General features: G+C 45.6%; 9 non-coding genes across 9 annotated transcripts; all 9 read right to left on the bottom strand.

The window, feature by feature from the left end:
- Positions 1-248: 248 nt before the first annotated feature.
- On the bottom strand, positions 249-367 carry trnal-caa (transfer RNA leucine (anticodon CAA)). Its single transcript has 2 exons — positions 330-367; positions 249-294 (listed from the first exon to the last, which is right to left on the bottom strand). It is a non-coding gene; the product is annotated as a tRNA-Leu (tRNA).
- Positions 368-1,572: 1,205 nt separating this feature from the next.
- Positions 1,573-1,691, bottom strand: trnal-caa (transfer RNA leucine (anticodon CAA)). The gene is made up of 2 exons: positions 1,654-1,691; positions 1,573-1,618 (listed from the first exon to the last, which is right to left on the bottom strand). It is a non-coding gene; the product is annotated as a tRNA-Leu (tRNA).
- A 1,205-nt stretch (positions 1,692-2,896) lies between these two features.
- trnal-caa (transfer RNA leucine (anticodon CAA)) lies at positions 2,897-3,015 on the bottom strand. The gene is made up of 2 exons: positions 2,978-3,015; positions 2,897-2,942 (listed from the first exon to the last, which is right to left on the bottom strand). It is a non-coding gene; the product is annotated as a tRNA-Leu (tRNA).
- Positions 3,016-4,220: 1,205 nt separating this feature from the next.
- trnal-caa (transfer RNA leucine (anticodon CAA)) lies at positions 4,221-4,339 on the bottom strand. Its single transcript has 2 exons — positions 4,302-4,339; positions 4,221-4,266 (listed from the first exon to the last, which is right to left on the bottom strand). It is a non-coding gene; the product is annotated as a tRNA-Leu (tRNA).
- A 1,205-nt stretch (positions 4,340-5,544) lies between these two features.
- On the bottom strand, positions 5,545-5,658 carry trnal-caa (transfer RNA leucine (anticodon CAA)). The gene is made up of 2 exons: positions 5,621-5,658; positions 5,545-5,590 (listed from the first exon to the last, which is right to left on the bottom strand). It is a non-coding gene; the product is annotated as a tRNA-Leu (tRNA).
- Positions 5,659-6,863: 1,205 nt separating this feature from the next.
- On the bottom strand, positions 6,864-6,982 carry trnal-caa (transfer RNA leucine (anticodon CAA)). Its single transcript has 2 exons — positions 6,945-6,982; positions 6,864-6,909 (listed from the first exon to the last, which is right to left on the bottom strand). It is a non-coding gene; the product is annotated as a tRNA-Leu (tRNA).
- Positions 6,983-8,187: 1,205 nt separating this feature from the next.
- trnal-caa (transfer RNA leucine (anticodon CAA)) lies at positions 8,188-8,306 on the bottom strand. The gene is made up of 2 exons: positions 8,269-8,306; positions 8,188-8,233 (listed from the first exon to the last, which is right to left on the bottom strand). It is a non-coding gene; the product is annotated as a tRNA-Leu (tRNA).
- A 2,528-nt stretch (positions 8,307-10,834) lies between these two features.
- Positions 10,835-10,948, bottom strand: trnal-caa (transfer RNA leucine (anticodon CAA)). The gene is made up of 2 exons: positions 10,911-10,948; positions 10,835-10,880 (listed from the first exon to the last, which is right to left on the bottom strand). It is a non-coding gene; the product is annotated as a tRNA-Leu (tRNA).
- A 1,205-nt stretch (positions 10,949-12,153) lies between these two features.
- On the bottom strand, positions 12,154-12,272 carry trnal-caa (transfer RNA leucine (anticodon CAA)). The gene is made up of 2 exons: positions 12,235-12,272; positions 12,154-12,199 (listed from the first exon to the last, which is right to left on the bottom strand). It is a non-coding gene; the product is annotated as a tRNA-Leu (tRNA).
- Positions 12,273-12,322: the final 50 nt, after the last annotated feature.

Raw genomic sequence — 12,322 nt, 5'->3', positions numbered from 1 at the left:
AGCACAAGGGTGGCCATTCGGACCATCGTGCCTGTGCCGGCTCTTTGAAAGAGCTGTCCAATTAGTCCCAATCCGTTGCCCTTTCCACATTGCCCGTCAAATTTTTTCCCTTCAAGTACTGATCTAATTCGCTTTTGTGGGCAAATGGCAATACCGCTGAGGCACTTGAAGCGGCCACATGCAAATTGAAGCAGAGTTGAGCAGGCAGTTTGACGCTGACGGCATTTGCGTGGATTAAAAAAAGCTAATGTCAGAAGTGGGATTTGAACCCACGCCCCTAGAAAGGGACCAGAATTCACCAACCTTTAGTAAGGTAAGGATAAACAGTCCTTGAGTCTGGCGCCTTAGACCACTCGGCCATCCTGACTGTGCAATGCTACAAGCGTGTCCTCCAAAATCTGTACCCTTACTGAGCTGCCTGGCACTGATTCCTCCCATGCAAACACAAAACACGCACCATTCGCTCTTCTTCTATGACTTTTAAGGCAGTGTCAGTCATAAAGTTGAGCATCCCTGCAGTGAAACCAACATTCATACACATATATTTCTCACAAAACCCGTATTTTACAACCTGTCCCTTACCATCGTCCTCGCCTACATTTCTGCTTTCTCAACTTGACAAAACACAAGCAGCACAGCTGCATTCAAACACAAGCCTTTCGAAAACAAACCACAATCCAACATTGATTCCAAGCAGCACTTTTCAGCCTCTCATTCTCGTGCCTTTCCTTTTCTCACAATACATTTACTTGATGTGACAAGTGCTATTTGGAGCCCGGCTCCCCAGAAAATCACCAGGCACTACCAAACTTTGTGAGGGGAAACAAGCCACTCTGCAGGTCTTGTGCCCTTGGCCTTAAGCATTAATCTGAGCACTGCCACCTGAACGGCCCGGCCTACAAAGTCATGAACTCTGGCAACTTTTACGTGCTGATGACTGAATTGCTTGGCTCTGCTGTCTTTTTCTGGCAAACTGTTAATGTCAGAAGTAGCATTGGAAGTAATTCCCTGAGTAACGGAGCAGAATCAGCAGCCTTTGTGTGGAAGAAGTTTCATTCTATGACTCTGGTGCCCTTTTATCTGAGTAACACCACTGTCTGCAGTGGGATTGAAAGCCACAATACTAGAAAGCAATGTGGAATGCAGCAATGGAGGTAGGGTAAGAATGTAATTTTCTGTGTGTGCTGCCTTTTTTGTGTGGGAAAGGAGAAGTGTGATTTGAAATCTTATCGCTGAGGAAAAAGTTAGAATGTGGCAAGTTTTGTGAGGAAAAGAAGTCATTGTGTGAGTGGTGCCTTTCATTTCATAGTATCATAGTAGGTACAGCACAAGGGTGGCCATTCGGACCATCGTGCCTGTGCCGGCTCTTTGAAAGAGCTGTCCAATTAGTCCCAATCCGTTGCCCTTTCCACATTGCCCGTCAAATTTTTTCCCTTCAAGTACTGATCTAATTCGCTTTTGTGGGCAAATGGCAATACCGCTGAGGCACTTGAAGCGGCCACATGCAAATTGAAGCAGAGTTGAGCAGGCAGTTTGACGCTGACGGCATTTGCGTGGATTAAAAAAAGCTAATGTCAGAAGTGGGATTTGAACCCACGCCCCTAGAAAGGGACCAGAATTCACCAACCTTTAGTAAGGTAAGGATAAACAGTCCTTGAGTCTGGCGCCTTAGACCACTCGGCCATCCTGACTGTGCAATGCTACAAGCGTGTCCTCCAAAATCTGTACCCTTACTGAGCTGCCTGGCACTGATTCCTCCCATGCAAACACAAAACACGCACCATTCGCTCTTCTTCTATGACTTTTCAGGCAGTGTCAGTCATAAAGTTGAGCATCCCTGCAGTGAAACCAACATTCATACACATATATTTCTCACAAAACCCGTATTTTACAACCTGTCCCTTACCATCGTCCTCGCCTACATTTCTGCTTTCTCAACTTGACAAAACACAAGCAGCACAGCTGCATTCAAACACAAGCCTTTCGAAAACAAACCACAATCCAACATTGATTCCAAGCAGCACTTTTCAGCCTCTCATTCTCGTGCCTTTCCTTTTCTCACAATACATTTACTTGATGTGACAAGTGCTATTTGGAGCCCGGCTCCCCAGAAAATCACCAGGCACTACCAAACTTTGTGAGGGGAAACAAGCCACTCTGCAGGTCTTGTGCCCTTGGCCTTAAGCATTAATCTGAGCACTGCCACCTGAACGGCCCGGCCTACAAAGTCATGAACTCTGGCAACTTTTACGTGCTGATGATTGAATTGCTTGGCTCTGCTGTCTTTTTCTGGCAAACTGTTAATGTCAGAAGTAGCATTGGAAGTAATTCCCTGAGTAACGGAGCAGAATCAGCAGCCTTTGTGTGGAAGAAGTTTCATTCTATGACTCTGGTGCCCTTTTATCTGAGTAACACCACTGTCTGCAGTGGGATTGAAAGCCACAATACTAGAAAGCAATGTGGAATGCAGCAATGGAGGTAGGGTAAGAATGTAATTTTCTGTGTGTGCTGCCTTTTTTGTGTGGGAAAGGAGAAGTGTGATTTGAAATCTTATCGCTGAGGAAAAAGTTAGAATGTGGCAAGTTTTGTGAGGAAAAGAAGTAATTGTGTGAGTGGTGCCTTTCATTTCATAGTATCATAGTAGGTACAGCACAAGGGTGGCCATTCGGACCATCGTGCCTGTGCCGGCTCTTTGAAAGAGCTGTCCAATTAGTCCCAATCCGTTGCCCTTTCCACATTGCCCGTCAAATTTTTTCCCTTCAAGTACTGATCTAATTCGCTTTTGTGGGCAAATGGCAATACCGCTGAGGTACTTGAAGCGGCCACATGCAAATTGAAGCAGAGTTGAGCAGGCAGTTTGACGCTGACGGCATTTGCGTGGATTAAAAATAGCTAATGTCAGAAGTGGGATTTGAACCCACGCCCCTAGAAAGGGACCAGAATTCACCACCCTTTAGTAAGGTAAGGATAAACAGTCCTTGAGTCTGGCGCCTTAGACCACTCGGCCATCCTGACTGTGCAATGCTACAAGCGTGTCCTCCAAAATCTGTACCCTTACTGAGCTGCCTGGCACTGATTCCTCCCATGCAAACACAAAACACGCACCATTCGCTCTTCTTCTATGACTTTTCAGGCAGTGTCAGTCATAAAGTTGAGCATCCCTGCAGTGAAACCAACATTCATACACATATATTTCTCACAAAACCCGTATTTTACAACCTGTCCCTTACCATCGTCCTCGCCTACATTTCTGCTTTCTCAACTTGACAAAACACAAGCAGCACAGCTGCATTCAAACACAAGCCTTTCGAAAACAAACCACAATCCAACATTGATTCCAAGCAGCACTTTTCAGCCTCTCATTCTCGTGCCTTTCCTTTTCTCACAATACATTTACTTGATGTGACAAGTGCTATTTGGAGCCCGGCTCCCCAGAAAATCACCAGGCACTACCAAACTTTGTGAGGGGAAACAAGCCACTCTGCAGGTCTTGTGCCCTTGGCCTTAAGCATTAATCTGAGCACTGCCACCTGAACGGCCCGGCCTACAAAGTCATGAACTCTGGCAACTTTTACGTGCTGATGATTGAATTGCTTGGCTCTGCTGTCTTTTTCTGGCAAACTGTTAATGTCAGAAGTAGCATTGGAAGTAATTCCCTGAGTAACGGAGCAGAATCAGCAGCCTTTGTGTGGAAGAAGTTTCATTCTATGACTCTGGTGCCCTTTTATCTGAGTAACACCACTGTCTGCAGTGGGATTGAAAGCCACAATACTAGAAAGCAATGTGGAATGCAGCAATGGAGGTAGGGTAAGAATGTAATTTTCTGTGTGTGCTGCCTTTTTTGTGTGGGAAAGGAGAAGTGTGATTTGAAATCTTATCGCTGAGGAAAAAGTTAGAATGTGGCAAGTTTTGTGAGGAAAAGAAGTAATTGTGTGAGTGGTGCCTTTCATTTCATAGTATCATAGTAGGTACAGCACAAGGGTGGCCATTCGGACCATCGTGCCTGTGCCGGCTCTTTGAAAGAGCTGTCCAATTAGTCCCAATCCGTTGCCCTTTCCACATTGCCCGTCAAATTTTTTCCCTTCAAGTACTGATCTAATTCGCTTTTGTGGGCAAATGGCAATACCGCTGAGGTACTTGAAGCGGCCACATGCAAATTGAAGCAGAGTTGAGCAGGCAGTTTGACGCTGACGGCATTTGCGTGGATTAAAAATAGCTAATGTCAGAAGTGGGATTTGAACCCACGCCCCTAGAAAGGGACCAGAATTCACCACCCTTTAGTAAGGTAAGGATAAACAGTCCTTGAGTCTGGCGCCTTAGACCACTCGGCCATCCTGACTGTGCAATGCTACAAGCGTGTCCTCCAAAATCTGTACCCTTACTGAGCTGCCTGGCACTGATTCCTCCCATGCAAACACAAAACACGCACCATTCGCTCTTCTTCTATGACTTTTCAGGCAGTGTCAGTCATAAAGTTGAGCATCCCTGCAGTGAAACCAACATTCATACACATATATTTCTCACAAAACCCGTATTTTACAACCTGTCCCTTACCATCGTCCTCGCCTACATTTCTGCTTTCTCAACTTGACAAAACACAAGCAGCACAGCTGCATTCAAACACAAGCCTTTCGAAAACAAACCACAATCCAACATTGATTCCAAGCAGCACTTTTCAGCCTCACATTCTCGTGCCTTTCCTTTTCTCACAATACATTTACTTGATGTGACAAGTGCTATTTGGAGCCCGGCTCCCCAGAAAATCACCAGGCACTACCAAACTTTGTGAGGGGAAACAAGCCACTCTGCAGGTCTTGTGCCCTTGGCCTTAAGCATTAATCTGAGCACTGCCACCTGAACGGCCCGGCCTACAAAGTCATGAACTCTGGCAACTTTTACGTGCTGATGACTGAATTGCTTGGCTCTGCTGTCTTTTTCTGGCAAACTGTTAATGTCAGAAGTAGCATTGGAAGTAATTCCCTGAGTAACGGAGCAGAATCAGCAGCCTTTGTGTGGAAGAAGTTTCATTCTATGACTCTGGTGCCCTTTTATCTGAGTAACACCACTGTCTGCAGTGGGATTGAAAGCCACAATACTAGAAAGCAATGTGGAATGCAGCAATGGAGGTAGGGTAAGAATGTAATTTTCTGTGTGTGCTGCCTTTTTTGTGTGGGAAAGGAGAAGTGTGATTTGAAATCTTATCGCTGAGGAAAAAGTTAGAATGTGGCAAGTTTTGTGAGGAAAAGAAGTCATTGTGTGAGTGGTGCCTTTCATTTCATAGTATCATAGTAGGTACAGCACAAGGGTGGCCATTCGGACCATCGTGCCTGTGCCGGCTCTTTGAAAGAGCTGTCCAATTAGTCCCAATCCGTTGCCCTTTCCACATTGCCCGTCAAATTTTTTCCCTTCAAGTACTGATCTAATTCGCTTTTGTGGGCAAATGGCAATACCGCTGAGGCACTTGAAGCGGCCACATGCAAATTGAAGCAGAGTTGAGCAGGCAGTTTGACGCTGACGGCATTTGCGTGGATTAAAAAAAGCTAATGTCAGAAGTGGGATTTGAACCCACGCCCCTAGAAAGGGACCAGAATTCACCAACCTTTAGGAAGGGTAAACAGTCGTTGAGTCTGGCGCCTTAGACCACTCGGCCATCTTGACTGTGCAATGCTACAAGCGTGTCCTCCAAAATCTGTACCCTTACTGAGCTGCCTGGCACTGATTCCTCCCATGCAAACACAAAACACGCACCATTCGCTCTTCTTCTATGACTTTTCAGGCAGTGTCAGTCATAAAGTTGAGCATCCCTGCAGTGAAACCAACATTCATACACATATATTTCTCACAAAACCCGTATTTTACAACCTGTCCCTTACCATCGTCCTCGCCTACATTTCTGCTTTCTCAACTTGACAAAACACAAGCAGCACAGCTGCATTCAAACACAAGCCTTTCGAAAACAAACCACAATCCAACATTGATTCCAAGCAGCACTTTTCAGCCTCTCATTCTCGTGCCTTTCCTTTTCTCACAATACATTTACTTGATGTGACAAGTGCTATTTGGAGCCCGGCTCCCCAGAAAATCACCAGGCACTACCAAACTTTGTGAGGGGAAACAAGCCACTCTGCAGGTCTTGTGCCCTTGGCCTTAAGCATTAATCTGAGCACTGCCACCTGAACGGCCCGGCCTACAAAGTCATGAACTCTGGCAACTTTTACGTGCTGATGATTGAATTGCTTGGCTCTGCTGTCTTTTTCTGGCAAACTGTTAATGTCAGAAGTAGCATTGGAAGTAATTCCCTGAGTAACGGAGCAGAATCAGCAGCCTTTGTGTGGAAGAAGTTTCATTCTATGACTCTGGTGCCCTTTTATCTGAGTAACACCACTGTCTGCAGTGGGATTGAAAGCCACAATACTAGAAAGCAATGTGGAATGCAGCAATGGAGGTAGGGTAAGAATGTAATTTTCTGTGTGTGCTGCCTTTTTTGTGTGGGAAAGGAGAAGTGTGATTTGAAATCTTATCGCTGAGGAAAGAGTTAGAATGTGGCAAGTTTTGTGAGGAAAAGAAGTCATTGTGTGAGTGGTGCCTTTCATTTCATAGTATCATAGTTGGTACAGCACAAGGGTGGCCATTCGGACCATCGTGCCTGTGCCGGCTCTTTGAAAGAGCTGTCCAATTAGTCCCAATCCGTTGCCCTTTCCACATTGCCCGTCAAATTTTTTCCCTTCAAGTACTGATCTAATTCGCTTTTGTGGGCAAATGGCAATACCGCTGAGGTACTTGAAGCGGCCACATGCAAATTGAAGCAGAGTTGAGCAGGCTGTTTGACGCTGACGGCATTTGCGTGGATTAAAAAAAGCTAATGTCAGAAGTGGGATTTGAACCCACGCCCCTCGAAAGGGACCAGAATTCACCAACCTTTAGTAAGGTAAGGATAAACAGTCCTTGAGTCTGGCGCCTTAGACCACTCGGCCATCCTGACTGTGCAATGCTACAAGCGTGTCCTCCAAAATCTGTACCCTTACTGAGCTGCCTGGCACTGATTCCTCCCATGCAAACACAAAACACGCACCATTCGCTCTTCTTCTATGACTTTTCAGGCAGTGTCAGTCATAAAGTTGAGCATCCCTGCAGTGAAACCAACATTCATACACATATATTTCTCACAAAACCCGTATTTTACAACCTGTCCCTTACCATCGTCCTCGCCTACATTTCTGCTTTCTCAACTTGACAAAACACAAGCAGCACAGCTGCATTCAAACACAAGCCTTTCGAAAACAAACCACAATCCAACATTGATTCCAAGCAGCACTTTTCAGCCTCTCATTCTCGTGCCTTTCCTTTTCTCACAATACATTTACTTGATGTGACAAGTGCTATTTGGAGCCCGGCTCCCCAGAAAATCACCAGGCACTACCAAACTTTGTGAGGGGAAACAAGCCACTCTGCAGGTCTTGTGCCCTTGGCCTTAAGCATTAATCTGAGCACTGCCACCTGAACGGCCCGGCCTACAAAGTCATGAACTCTGGCAACTTTTACGTGCTGATGACTGAATTGCTTGGCTCTGCTGTCTTTTTCTGGCAAACTGTTAATGTCAGAAGTAGCATTGGAAGTAATTCCCTGAGTAACGGAGCAGAATCAGCAGCCTTTGTGTGGAAGAAGTTTCATTCTATGACTCTGGTGCCCTTTTATCTGAGTAACACCACTGTCTGCAGTGGGATTGAAAGCCACAATACTAGAAAGCAATGTGGAATGCAGCAATGGAGGTAGGGTAAGAATGTAATTTTCTGTGTGTGCTGCCTTTTTTGTGTGGGAAAGGAGAAGTGTGATTTGAAATCTTATCGCTGAGGAAAAAGTTAGAATGTGGCAAGTTTTGTGAGGAAAAGAAGTCATTGTGTGAGTGGTGCCTTTCATTTCATAGTATCATAGTAGGTACAGCACAAGGGTGGCCATTCGGACCATCGTGCCTGTGCCGGCTCTTTGAAAGAGCTGTCCAATTAGTCCCAATCCGTTGCCCTTTCCACATTGCCCGTCAAATTTTTTCCCTTCAAGTACTGATCTAATTCGCTTTTGTGGGCAAATGGCAATACCGCTGAGGCACTTGAAGCGGCCACATGCAAATTGAAGCAGAGTTGAGCAGGCAGTTTGACGCTGACGGCATTTGCGTGGATTAAAAAAAGGTAATGTCAGAAGTGGGATTTGAACCCACGCCCCTAGAAAGGGACCAGAATTCACCAACCTTTAGTAAGGTAAGGATAAACAGTCCTTGAGTCTGGCGCCTTAGACCACTCGGCCATCCTGACTGTGCAATGCTACAAGCGTGTCCTCCAAAATCTGTACCCTTACTGAGCTGCCTGGCACTGATTCCTCCCATGCAAACACAAAACACGCACCATTCGCTCTTCTTCTATGACTTTTCAGGCAGTGTCAGTCATAAAGTTGAGCATCCCTGCAGTGAAACCAACATTCATACACATATATTTCTCACAAAACCCGTATTTTACAACCTGTCCCTTACCATCGTCCTCGCCTACATTTCTGCTTTCTCAACTTGACAAAACACAAGCAGCACAGCTGCATTCAAACACAAGCCTTTCGAAAACAAACCACAATCCAACATTGATTCCAAGCAGAACTTTTCAGCCTCTCATTCTCGTGCCTTTCCTTTTCTCACAATACATTTACTTGATGTGACAAGTGCTATTTGGAGCCCGGCTCCCCAGAAAATCACCAGGCACTACCAAACTTTGTGAGGGGAAACAAGCCACTCTGCAGGTCTTGTGCCCTTGGCCTTAAGCATTAATCTGAGCACTGCCACCTGAACGGCCCGGCCTACAAAGTCATGAACTCTGGCAACTTTTACGTGCTGATGACTGAATTGCTTGGCTCTGCTGTCTTTTTCTGGCAAACTGTTAATGTCAGAATTAGCATTGGAAGTAATTCCCTGAGTAACGGAGCAGAATCAGCAGCCTTTGTGTGGAAGAAGTTTCATTCTATGACTCTGGTGCCCTTTTATCTGAGTAACACCACTGTCTGCAGTGGGATTGAAAGCCACAATACTAGAAAGCAATGTGGAATGCAGCAATGGAGGTAGGGTAAGAATGTAATTTTCTGTGTGTGCTGCCTTTTTTGTGTGGGAAAGGAGAAGTGTGATTTGAAATCTTATCGCTGAGGAAAAAGTTAGAATGTGGCAAGTTTTGTGAGGAAAAGAAGTCATTGTGTGAGTGGTGCCTTTCATTTCATAGTATCATAGTAGGTACAGCACAAGGGTGGCCATTCGGACCATCGTGCCTGTGCCGGCTCTTTGAAAGAGCTGTCCAATTAGTCCCAATCCGTTGCCCTTTCCACATTGCCCGTCAAATTTTTTCCCTTCAAGTATACTGATCTAATTCGCTTTTGTGGGCAAATGGCAATACCGCTGAGGTACTTGAAGCGGCCACATGCAAATTGAAGCAGAGTTGAGCAGGCAGTTTGACGCTGACGGCATTTGCATGGATTAAAAAAAGCTAATGTCAGAAGTTCGATTTGAACCCACGCCCCTGGAAAAGGACCAGAATTCACCAACCTTTAGAAAGGATAAACAGTCCTTGAGTCTGGCGCCTTAGACCACTCGGCCATCCTGACTGTGCAATGCTACAAGCGTGTCCTCCAAAATCTGTACCCTTACTGAGCTGCCTGGCACTGATTCCTCCCATGCAAACACAAAACACGCACCATTCGCTCTTCTTCTATGACTTTTCAGGCAGTGTCAGTCATAAAGTTGAGCATCCCTGCAGTGAAACCAACATTCATACACATATATTTCTCACAAAACCCGTATTTTACAACCTGTCCCTTACCATCGTCCTCGCCTACATTTCTGCTTTCTCAACTTGACAAAACACAAGCAGCACAGCTGCATTCAAACACAAGCCTTTCGAAAACAAACCACAATCCAACATTGATTCCAAGCAGAACTTTTCAGCCTCTCATTCTCGTGCCTTTCCTTTTCTCACAATACATTTACTTGATGTGACAAGTGCTATTTGGAGCCCGGCTCCCCAGAAAATCACCAGGCACTACCAAACTTTGTGAGGGGAAACAAGCCACTCTGCAGGTCTTGTGCCCTTGGCCTTAAGCATTAATCTGAGCACTGCCACCTGAACGGCCCGGCCTACAAAGTCATGAACTCTGGCAACTTTTACGTGCTGATGACTGAATTGCTTGGCTCTGCTGTCTTTTTCTGGCAAACTGTTAATGTCAGAATTAGCATTGGAAGTAATTCCCTGAGTAACGGAGCAGAATCAGCAGCCTTTGTGTGGAAGAAGTTTCATTCTATGACTCTGGTGCCCTTTTATCTGAGTAACACCACTGTCTGCAGTGGGATTGAAAGCCACAATACTAGAAAGCAATGTGGAATGCAGCAATGGAGGTAGGGTAAGAATGTAATTTTCTGTGTGTGCTGCCTTTTTTGTGTGGGAAAGGAGAAGTGTGATTTGAAATCTTATCGCTGAGGAAAGAGTTAGAATGTGGCAAGTTTTGTGAGGAAAAGAAGTCATTGTGTGAGTGGTGCCTTTCATTTCATAGTATCATAGTAGGTACAGCACAAGGGTGGCCATTCGGACCATCGTGCCTGTGCCGGCTCTTTGAAAGAGCTGTCCAATTAGTCCCAATCCGTTGCCCTTTCCACATTGCCCGTCAAATTTTTTCCCTTCAAGTATACTGATCTAATTCGCTTTTGTGGGCAAATGGCAATACCGCTGAGGTACTTGAAGCGGCCACATGCAAATTGAAGCAGAGTTGAGCAGGCAGTTTGACGCTGACGGCATTTGCATGGATTAAAAAAAGCTAATGTCAGAAGTGGGATTTGAACCCACGCCCCTGGAAAAGGACCAGAATTCACCAACCTTTAGAAAGGATAAACAGTCCTTGAGTCTGGCGCCTTAGACCACTCGGCCATCCTGACTGTGCAATGCTACAAGCGTGTCCTCCAAAATCTGTACCCTTACTGAGCTGCCTGGCACTGATTCCTCCCATGCAAACACAAAACACGCACCATTCGCTCTTCTTCTATGACTTTTCAGGCAGTGTCAGTCATAAAGTTGAGCATCCCTGCAGTGAAACCAACATTCATACACATATATTTCTCACAAAACCCGTATTTTACAACCTGTCCCTTACCATCGTCCTCGCCTACATTTCTGCTTTCTCAACTTGACAAAACACAAGCAGCACAGCTGCATTCAAACACAAGCCTTTCGAAAACAAACCACAATCCAACATTGATTCCAAGCAGCACTTTTCAGCCTCTCATTCTCGTGCCTTTCCTTTTCTCACAATACATTTACTTGATGTGACAAGTGCTATTTGGAGCCCGGCTCCCCAGAAAATCACCAGGCACTACCAAACTTTGTGAGGGGAAACAAGCCACTCTGCAGGTCTTGTGCCCTTGGCCTTAAGCATTAATCTGAGCACTGCCACCTGAACGGCCCGGCCTACAAAGTCATGAACTCTGGCAACTTTTACGTGCTGATGACTGAATTGCTTGGCTCTGCTGTCTTTTTCTGGCAAACTGTTAATGTCAGAAGTAGCATTGGAAGTAATTCCCTGAGTAACGGAGCAGAATCAGCAGCCTTTGTGTGGAAGAAGTTTCATTCTATGACTCTGGTGCCCTTTTATCTGAGTAACACCACTGTCTGCAGTGGGATTGAAAGCCACAATACTAGAAAGCAATGTGGAATGCAGCAATGGAGGTAGGGTAAGAATGTAATTTTCTGTGTGTGCTGCCTTTTTTGTGTGGGAAAGGAGAAGTGTGATTTGAAATCTTATCGCTGAGGAAAGAGTTAGAATGTGGCAAGTTTTGTGAGGAAAAGAAGTCATTGTGTGAGTGGTGCCTTTCATTTCATAGTATCATAGTAGGTACAGCACAAGGGTGGCCATTCGGACCATCGTGCCTGTGCCGGCTCTTTGAAAGAGCTGTCCAATTAGTCCCATTCCGTTGCCCTTTCCACATTGCCCGTCAAATTTTTTCCCTTCAAGTACTGATCTAATTCGCTTTTGTGGGCAAATGGCAATCCCGCTGAGGTACTTGAAGCGGCCACATGCAAATTGAAGCAGAGTTGAGCAGGCTGTTTGACGCTGACGGCATTTGCGTGGATTAAAAATAGCTAATGTCAGAAGTGGGATTTGAACCCACGCCCCTAGAAAGGGACCAGAATTCACCAACCTTTAGTAAGGTAAGGATAAACAGTCCTTGAGTCTGGCGCCTTAGACCACTCGGCCATCCTGACTGTGCAATGCTACAAGCGTGTCCTTCAAAATCTGTACCCTTACTGAGCTG

This window comes from Heptranchias perlo, chromosome 13, assembly GCF_035084215.1.
Source record: "Heptranchias perlo isolate sHepPer1 chromosome 13, sHepPer1.hap1, whole genome shotgun sequence".
In the NCBI taxonomy this organism is placed as follows: domain Eukaryota; kingdom Metazoa; phylum Chordata; class Chondrichthyes; order Hexanchiformes; family Hexanchidae; genus Heptranchias; species Heptranchias perlo.
The sequence above is the reverse complement of the archived record's forward strand: the minus strand, read 5'-3'. Positions and strand labels throughout refer to the sequence as shown.